The sequence below is a fragment of the Triticum dicoccoides genome, chromosome 4B (genome assembly GCF_002162155.2).
Source record: "Triticum dicoccoides isolate Atlit2015 ecotype Zavitan chromosome 4B, WEW_v2.0, whole genome shotgun sequence".
NCBI lineage: Eukaryota > Viridiplantae > Streptophyta > Magnoliopsida > Poales > Poaceae > Triticum > Triticum dicoccoides.
The window spans coordinates 615,870,661-615,881,352 of record NC_041387.1 but is presented as its reverse complement, the minus strand read 5'-3'; the positions used below and the strand labels follow the sequence as shown (position 1 = coordinate 615,881,352).

Below are 10,692 nucleotides of genomic sequence, written 5' to 3'. Positions count from 1 at the left end.
TGCCCTAATGGAAGTAGCAAAGAACGAACCGATGAACATTCCGATGTTTAACGCGATAAGAATTTCTTTGTACACTCAACAGAACAATAAGGACCGCAGACTCCTTTGAACCAGAGTCTGCCTTCAACAAAGAGTCTCCAGTCCGGAGCACAAACATTAAGAAAACAGAACATAATACATGCTAGTACATGCTAAGCTGCATCCTAATTTGAATTAGCTGGGTTGCAATTGTATTATCAGGAGAAACACCCAAATCAATTAAGCAGTGTTAGTGACAAAAAAGGCAAATAATACACATTTTGCGTGACGAACATGAGATGTATGTATACTTTTATGCCAAGCAAAACAGCCGCACTGATGTATATGCATGGCAGTAAGGTTAGAACTTTTCAAGCAAGATGCAAACTGATCCTTCACACATACACAAACACAACAAAGGGGAGAAACAAATACTCCCTCTGTCCCATAATATAAGACAGCAGTGTAAAAAATGCTCTTATATTATGGGACGTGGGGAGTAGCTAGCAGCCAGGAATCAAATTCGACAGTTCTCCCAGCATTAATTATATTACAAATCAGATGCCACCATCGCGTCGGGAGGCAGCAGTTTTGGAACGCCCTTCATACTTTCTTGCGATGCCAAAAGCTTGTCAGGAGATTGATGCCGGACCGAATCTTGATTCCCACTTCCTGCATAGCTACCGGGTCCAAAGGAGGCCAAACACAAGCAGCGTCAGTACGTAGCAGAACATCGGTCAGACGCATAATGGGAAAACAGGACATGAAAGAGAGATTATAGTCTTACGTGCTAGGCCTTCGATTGTTTTCCTGGGGATGTGCTCAATCTTTTGCCAGTTTGGATGCCCGAATATTTGACAAGACTTCATAAACCCATCATTGCACCACTCAACAGAAAACTCCTCAAGAGACTGGGGCAGTGTTGGAAGCGACCGGATTTCGGAGCACCACTCGATCTCCAGTTTCTTGAGTGATGTGAGGTGCTCCATATTGCCTGGTAAGGCGTCCCAATTACAGTATGCAAGCTTGAGCACACGCAGATGAGGGAAAGCCTCAGGAGCATGCTCTAGTTGGGAGCAACTCCAGAACAAAAGTTCTTGCAGCTCCTTTGGGCCACCGTCCGGCTTACCAACCATCCAATCTGGGTACCTCGAGCCATTGTAGCAATGCAGTTCCAGTGTTTGAAGCGCCACGGGAGGGCACAGGCCCTCAAGTACCTCTGCTTGGACTTCTGGCGAACTGTGCCTCCACTGCAGTTTCAGTTCGCTGAGCCGTTCCTTGGCAGCTAGTTTGGATTCAAGAGCTTCCTCCTTGCTTTTAACAATTTCAAGACCATTTATCTCCAGACTGCCGCGAAGCTTGTTTAGGTCCCTCAGCTGCTTTACCTCATATCCTGGTGCATCCCTTATTCTGAAGGCACATGCTATCGTTTGGAGTGAGGTCAGCCTGCTTATGTTACGAAATGGGAACTGCGATGAGCCGGAATTTATGTGGCGCAGGTTGATAAGGTCAACACAGTTAAACTCATCCAATTTGCCATCACCAAAATCTAGCACCTGGACACGGTGATGTTTATTTGGTGCTCTTGGTATGCTTAACATGCATGCTCTATTTGTCCTGAAAGCAAGATAGCGTAGGTGCTTTAACTGGGTAATGGATCCTGGGACAGACAACTCATTTGGTTCCATCCCCGGATAACGTTCTAGGATGAAAGGAATGGCCAGTACCCGCAATTTCGGCAGTCTCTTGCATATACTCTCGATCACTCTTTCCTCAACTGGTGCTGCGTCAACTTTATAAACAATGAGAGTGAGCAAATTTTCCAATCCAAGGATCTTCTCAGTAATCAATTTGCCATCATAATAACGAATTAAAAGATGCTGGATATCTCGACGGATATCTCCTTCCCAGCCATCTCCTCTATGGCCATTCTCGATTCTGAAGCAATCTCCAGAAACTTTGTCGAATAAATCAAGCAGGGCATCATGAATTGTGAAGCAACCGGTATCATAACTACTTTCTTCTGGTTGCAGAAATGAGCGCGACACTAACTCTTGAAAGTAGCCCTCAGCTACTTCTTCCATGTCTTCTGTTGCACAACTGATCTTGACAAACCCTTGCGCTATCCACAGGTGAACTAACTCGACCATTCTCAACTTGGATCCTCTGGGAAAAATACTGCAATATTCAAAGCATCGCTTGATGTCTGGATCAAGACTATGTATGGTCTCATTGAACATGTCAAGGTTTGCCATATTTCTCCAAAAACTGTCATATTTGTTTGTCCCTGCCACTGTAACTACAGTGGCATTCTCCTGCAAGGAGTAAAATTTCAAGTGAGTATGCCAGTCAAGTGTCTATTCTATCGTTCAGACACAGATATACTTATCTGGAATTTATCAATATTATCAATAGTTACAGGTTCTTTCAGATGAGAACTCACCTCTGAGCTTGATTCTCTTGGCGTGTTAGGTGCATCTTGATGCAGTTTATTCAGAACATCTCCGACCTGTTCAAGTAACCAATTAAGGACACTTAACATCGTCTGGTGGCTTAGAGCAACAAAAATGCAAGTGGAGATGTACAACAACTGCTCAAGACTAAGTTTGATGGGTGGATGTCATGGATGTTGCGGGATTGATCTTACCTGTTGTGAAGTAATCATGCCTGTTTTGATATATCCGCCCATACTTTCGGTTTCATCGAGTCTACTAATTATATGTAGTGTATCTGGTCTCTTCGCCGGGTCAAAGTTTGTGCACTCTATTCCTATCTGAGCACATACTCGTATTTGTTTCTTCTGTACCTCGCTCTGTGATTGCTCCAACATGTTACTCCAACTTTCAACTACCTACGAGTTGAATTTGTGAATTATGAAAAGAAGCCCCATCTTTTAAAATGTGAAACTAGCCATGTATAGATGCATTGTGTTAACATCTTACATCAAAATACATCAATCAAAACTTCAAACAAAATAAAAATTCCATAAAAAATAAATGAGAATGCACGCCTAGTTTCTTCTCAGGTACCAGAAGAAACCATGTATCAGTTCAATCAAGAAAAATTATGCACCAAAACTGAGGTATGAGATAACTTGGACATGGGTAATGAGAATGGACGCGTATTTTCTTTCGTTGTCACATATAGGGCCATGTAAATTTACATTTCCTCATTCATCGAAAGTTCAAAACAAACATGTATAGAAGTTTTTGTTTTGTTTTGAAAAGTATTCATCCAATATATGTTTTTATGCCTTCTATTTTCACTTTCAATATTTTTTGGGTACAGCTGGTGTCTCGTAAGGACATTCTCAGTTTTGTTCTATTTGTAGATCTTGGTGTTATTCTGATGCTTGGAAGGTCAAAATACTTCTGTAACCAAGTTTTGCTTTCTATCATTCGATGTGTTACCAATAATTATAGTAGGCAACATTAACATTGAAAGGTAGATTCGGTCATGCACCATTTATTTCATACAGATCACATGTTGAATTGAACCATGATTTTGAAGGTGTTCCATATTGTACTAATGTTTACAGTTAAATCATGATCTTAATCTGGTTTAACTGCTGATTTGTGGGATTTGGAAGTGCTAAATATCGGTGAAACATGAGAATACTTCAAACGCAGTTACACACGTCTTTCTTTTCCATATATATTGGTTGAACCCCCTCTTGTTCAAATGTGGTTAGTTGTGGACGGAAGCCTTTGACCGACCAGAGGTTCAAATCCAAAATTTCATACTTACATATCATAGGATCTCTAAATCTTTCAGTCATGGTGGATTTTATAGTGATATTATTATACATACAAAAGAGAAATAAGTAATGCATTGGTTCTGAAGTACAACCTTTTATTTCAAAAGAAGACCTAGATTATTCTTACCTTGTCAACATCGTGATACCCCTTATTTCCAGTGAGTATCTCTATGATTACTATACCAAGACTGTAGATATCAAGCCGGTACGAATGCGACTTTAGTATGGTTATAAGATTCTGGTGCCAAATATCCGCTGCATACATATACGCCCGTGTGATTGGTTAATGAGCAAAGTAACAAAATATTGGTGTGAATAATAGTAGAATACTGAACTTTTGAAAGGGTTAGCAAACTTACGGCGTTCCAGCTATTTTAGTAATAACTTGGCTTTGCATTTCATGAAAGCACCTTGATATGCCGAAATCGGTAATTTTTGGTACCCAATTATCATCCAACAATATATTTGCGGGCTTTAGATCTAAGTGGACAATATGTTTATGATGAAGATAATGTAACCCTTGACAAATTCCCGTGATAATCTGATAGCGGTCTCTCCACCGAAGTCCACAAGACATATCTATGGGGAGAGGATAAAGCAAGTTTAGTATTATTTGACATACTCCAAGTGTGTAATATTAGAATGTATAGAAAGGGTGGGTACTAAATGTGGGATACTGAATCACATGGTCTTTAGAACTGAAAAGAAAATTTGGGTGCCACATGATCTTACCAGTGATATACTCATGAAGACTCCCTTTAGGAAGATACTCGAAACATAGCAACCTTTGCTGGACATCTGCCATGACGAATTTTCCTTCATACCTTGCCATATTCCCTTGTGTGTCAGCACAATATCCTAGAAACCGTACTACATTTTTGTGCTTCGCTATCATGAGACATTCAACTTCTCGCTGGAACTCCTTCTCGTACATATACGTATTCGACATTCTCTTCACGGCCACGGTTCTATTCTCAAGCATTCCCTGCAGTGAGCATTGTCAGCAACCACTTCGGTTGTCAGATGATCTTTGATCAAGACTGGGGTAGCTGAGAGTTACTGTACCTTATAAACCACCGCGAATCCACCTCTACCAATTGCCTGCTTATCAGAGAAATCATGTGTGATTTTTTTCAGAAGCGATAGCGGCAAGGCCTTCGGCTCTGCTGTTTCATCACATAGCATGCACTCCAGGTCCCATGGTGTAATAACAGATTGGTGATCCATTTACGATAACAATGCACAGTAACCTGAAAATAGAAGAAGTGCATCATTTGTGAGGCTACTAGGCGCAGCTACACCAATTACGAAAGTTACTGTAGATAATCATGAAAGGCGTAAATAATACTCCCTCTATCCCAAAATAAGTGTCGCTGACTTGGTACAATTTTGCACTAAAGTTGTACTAAATCAGCGACCCTTATTTTGCACTAAAGTTGTACTCCCTCCGTCCCATAATGTAAGACGTTTTTTGCAACTACACTAGTGGCAAAAAACGTCTAGTGGCGAAAACGTCTTACATTATGGGACGGAGGGAGTACTAAATTAGCGACCCTTATTTTGGGATCGAGGAAGTACACAACGATAAGATACTCTGCAGTTCTTTGCAATAGAAAAAGTTGCAGAGCAGGACTCGTATTGTTCCGGGTCTTGTTTGGACTTTGTGTGTACTAAAAAGCAGATGCAGTCCATTCGGACGATCAGGGACGTACTCCCTCCATCCCAAAATGTAAAATCATTTTTGACACTTGCTCTGTTGTATCGGCAGTTTATAGTTAGTAAAAGAGCACACAGATCACCTATATGCAGGTGACTGAGCGGTGGGTCCCGAGAAAGATCCGGCGTTAGAAAAGGAAAGAATCTGGAGAAGATGGTCTCAAGGAAATTACCTGGCGAAGCACTGCTGTAATACGGTGGTAGCAGAAGAATCACACAAATCACCTCCCTGTATGCAGTTGATTCAGTGTAAGTCACAAGAAAAGAAACTGGATCAAACTAGAACAAACTGGATCAAACTAGAACAAACTGGATCTGGAGAACATCCTGGGTCAAAGAAAAGAAAGAATCTGCAGAAGCTCGTCTCAAGGCGAGGAAATTACCTGGCGAATCCCGGTAATATAAGTCGACGCGAGCTTGAGTTGAGTTCAGGTATAATCTGGACGGCGGAGAAGGAGACTCAAGCTTGAGATATGAGAGGTGAGGAGGATATCTTCAACCTGTAAAAGGGAGACCACAGAACCGTGTCCAGTTTTGTCCAGTTTCCCCATTCTCCATTATTTACTCATGGACACATGGGTGTGTAATATTCTACTAGTGTGCTTGATAAAGTATCCGTATACATGCCCTTTGTGTACCTACCATGTGTCTGTTAGGGTGTCCAAAGGCACTTCCATTTCACAGAGCAAATGTTGTTGAATACTACTCCCTCCGTTCTTAAATATTTGTCTTTTTAGAGATTTTAATAAGTGACTATATACGAAGTAAAATGAGTGAATCCACACTCTAAAATATGTCTATATACATCCGTATGTGATAGTCCATTTGAAATCTCTAAAAAGACAAATATTTAGGAACGGAGAGAGTATTTCATTAGAACGCAAATATATGTGCGGTTGACGTCGTTCATCTACTTTTTTTTTTCAAAATGGAGGTAAAAGATTTGCCTCATCAATCAATTTAGGAGAGAAGAGAGAGTTTTTAGAAGTGCCCCTTATTACACAACATGAATGATTACCGGCGTAAAATTATCATCCCTAGTTGTTAGGCACCCATTGTGATCCACATGTTTGCGTCCGACATGATGTAGTTTAGCAAGATTGGCGGTGGGACGTTTTTGTTGCGGAATACCCTAGCATTTCTCTCATTCCACACGGTCCAAGAGACCAACATGGTTAGTGATGACATTGCCTAACTATTGGGAGTGCTCGTGTCGGCCCACCGTGTGATGACGGTTTCCTCCAAGTGCTATCATGAAGTGTCCATGCCCCTAAGATGAAATTTATCGATGACCATCCTTCAAAGTCTAAGCACAAATCGACACTTGAAGAAGAGATGCGTCCCAGATTCTTGTTCTTCCTTGCAAAGAGTGCAAAGCCCACAATTTGACCAACCTCTCTTGGTTTTGCACGGGAGAAGAATATGCATCTCCTTTTTTGTGTGAGGGAAATAGGCATATCGCCTTGTTCTGGCTGATGCTTCAGTTTTAGTTTCCGTTTCTTATTTTGTCTAGCCTTCAGTGGAGGCAAGCTTGAGATGATTTACACAGTTTTTTTTTCGAAAAGGGGGGTTCCCCGGTCTCTGCATCAGAAAGATGCATACGGCCATATTTATAAATAAACAAGTAGTTCAACAATGTCTTGTAAAGTGGTGCAGCAAAGGAAACTGGCTCACACAGAGCAAGCAAAATAAAACAAGGCCCAAAAGCCACAACCGGCTGGCATAATAGAGAGAGATAGGTAAACTAAGCGCCTATCCTATTACATGACCGCCATCCAAACCGGTTGAAGATATCCCGCGCTACCATCTTCCACCGGACAGATCCAGTAACCAAACGCGCCCTGGCCTCCGTCGGAGTGAGTAATGACCAAGTACGGATTAGCGCAGTAGCCCGGAATAGAACCTGCAAAAAATGAATAGTTGTTGTTCTGTTAAAAGCCAAGTCATTTCTGCAGTTCCAAATTGCCCATAACAATGCACATGCTCCTACACGAATTTGTCTAGCTGTTTCGGCCTCTATACCAACCAGCCACGTTCCAAACAACGACCTGACCGAATTCGGAGGAGTAATGTTAAAGGCAATCTGCACCGAGCGCCACAACACCCTCGCCATCGGGCACTCAAAGAAAAGATGCTTGATAGTTTCCTCCCGATCACAGAAATTACACCTAGTAGATCCTGTCCAGTTGCGCTTAATCAAGTTATCCTTCGTTAGAACGACTTGTTTATGCACAAACCACATAAACACTTTGATTTTCAGAGGAACCTTAACTTTCCAAACGTATTTGGAACTAGGAATTACACTAGAATTGATGACATCAATGTACATCGACTTGACTGTGAATTCACCAGATTTAGTAAGCTTCCAACACAACTGATCAGACTGATGAGTAAGCTGAACCTCCATGAGTCTACTCACCAGATGAATCCAAGCCTCCCACCGGTCACCCACAAGCACCCTCCTAAATCGGATGTTAAGAGGAACAGATTGCAGACTCGTTGCAACCAGAGCATCACGTCGCTGCACAATGCGATAAAGCGCCGGGTACTGGAGTGCCAGTGGTGCATCACCTAGCCAGGTATCTTCCCAGAAACGAGTGTTATTGCCATCACCGACAACAAACTTTGTTCTGTTAAAGAGAGTAGCTTTGACCCTCATTAACCCCTTCCAGAAGGGTGAATCAATTGGTCGTACCATCACTTGCGACAAGGTTTTAGAGTGCAGATACTTGTTACGAAGAATCTGCGCCCAAGTTGCCTCAGTCTCGGCAGATAACTTATAAAGCCACTTACTTAGAAGGCATCTGTTCTTAACTTCAAGGTTCTCAACCCCAAGACCCCCTTGGTCTTTTGGTCGGCAGATGACATCCCATTTGGCTAGGAGGTACTTTCTCTTAGTTTCATCGCTCTGCCAGAAGAAACGAGACCGATAGAAGTCCAGCCTTTTCCTAACTCCAACTGGAACCTTAAAAAAGGATAAGAGAAACATAGGCAAACTCGTGAGCACCGAATTAATAAGAATCAACCGGCCTCCATACGACATAAGTTTGCCCTTCCAGCAGCTCAGTTTCTTCTCAAACCGATCCTCGATACACTTCCATTCGTTGTTAGTTAACTTATGATGGTGAATGGGAATACCAAGATAAGTAAACGGAAGAGTCCCCAGATCGCAACCAAACAGTTGCTTGTAAGCATCTTGTTCCTCTTTGGCTCTACCAAAACAGAACGATTCGCTTTTATTGAAGTTGATCTTCAGACCGGACAATTGCTCAAATAGGCACAATACCAACTTCATATTTCTCGCCTTTACCAAGTTGTGCTCCATAAAAATGATAGTATCATCGGTGTACTGCAGAATGGACACACCACCATCGACAAGATGAGGCACCAAGCCACCTACTTGTCCTGCCTCCTTTGCCCTTCCTATCAAGATTGCCAACATATCAACAACAATGTTGAAAAGGATAGGAGAAATTGGATCACCTGGCCTCAGGCCCTTGTGTGTCTGGAAATAATGCCCTATATCGTCATTCACTTTAATTCCAACACTCCCTTTTTGCGTGAAAGATTCAACTTGGCGCCTCCAAGCTTCGTCAAAACCCTTCATACGTAAGGCTTGTTGTAAAAAGGGCCAGTTGGCTTTATCGTATGCTTTCTCGAAATCCACCTTAAAAACCACTCCATCCAGTTTTTTCGTGTGAATTTCATGGAGCGTTTCATGCAGGACCACCACGCCTTCAAGAATGTTCCTATCCGGCATAAAAGCAGATTGAGTAGGCTGCACCACAGTATGCGCAATCTGTGTGAGCCTATTCGTCCCGACCTTGGTAAAAATTTTGAAACTCACATTAAGAAGACAGATTGGCCTAAATTGCTCAATCCGCACTGCCTCTGTCTTCTTGGGAAGAAGAGTTATCGTCCCAAAATTCAGCTTGAAAAGGTGAAGCTGACCAGCGAAGAGATCATTGAACAAAGGCAATAGATCTCCTTTAATAATGTGCCAACATTTCTTGTAAAACTCGGCCGGGAAACCATCCGGTCCAGGAGCCTTATTATTCTTCATCTGGGAAATTGCCTCAAATACCTCTTTCTCAGAGAGGAGCAATTAAGATATCATTCTCAACAGCTGTCAGTTGAGGCACATCCTCAATCCTAGACTCATCCAGCGACACCCAGTTCTCCTCTGGAGGTCCAAACAACTGCTTGTAATACTCAGTGATATACAACTTTAAATTTTCCTGACCCAGAATCGTTCCCTCATCTTGCTCAAGCTGAAAGATTCTCTTCTTTCTATGCTTGCCATTAGCAATCATGTGAAAAAATTGTGTGTTCGCGTCCCCCCGGACGACCCGACGGACCTTGGCCCGAAGCGCCCACTTTAATTCTTCCTCACGAAGAAGCTCTTTCAGCCTCATTTCCGCGTCGAGCTTCGCCTGAAGCTCCGAGGCTGGCAGGATCATGTTCTCAGCTTTTACATCCAGGGACTGAATAAGTGAAAGGAGCTGTTCCTTCTCAATCTTATAAACTCCAGTAAGATGTTTAGCCCACCCTCGTAAGAAGCTTCTCAAGTGCCTAATTTTATTCTGCCAGCGCTCAAGTGCAGTTCTACCTCCTGCATCCTTAGCCCATTCTCTGGCAACAATGTCTAGGAACCCTTGTCTCTCGAACCACGCAAGCTCAAACGAGAAGGTGGCCTCCCTAGAGTCAATGAATAAAGGCGTATGGTCCGAAATGCCCCGTGTAAGTGCCTGCACCGTAACACAAGGGAATTTCTGCTCCCATTCGACGCTAGCCAAAACCCGATCCAGCTTCTCAAACGTCAGATTAGGTAATGCATTAGCCCAAGTGAACTTCCTGCCCGAAAGCTCAATCTCACGCAAATCCAGACTTTCAATGATGGTGTTAAACATGAACGACCATCTACTATCGAAATTATCATTATTCTTCTCATCACGCCTTCTGATAATATTAAAATCACCCCCTACAAGGATAGGCAGTTGCTCGGAACCACAAATCCTAACCAAGTCAGCCAAAAAATCTGGTTTAAGCTCGGGCTGTGCGGCTCCATAAAACGCCACCAAAGCCCAGTTAAACCCATCGTCCTTCGACTTGACCCTAAACTTAACTGCGAAATCCCCCATAACCACGCTTCGGACTTCTAACGAGTCACATGTAACCCCGAGTAAAAATCCCCCCCCCCC

At 42.6% G+C, this 10,692-nt stretch overlaps 1 pseudogene; it reads right to left on the bottom strand.

The window, feature by feature from the left end:
• Window positions 1-304: 304 nt before the first annotated feature.
• On the bottom strand, window positions 305-6,022 carry LOC119291777 (annotated as a pseudogene).
• Window positions 6,023-10,692: the final 4,670 nt, after the last annotated feature.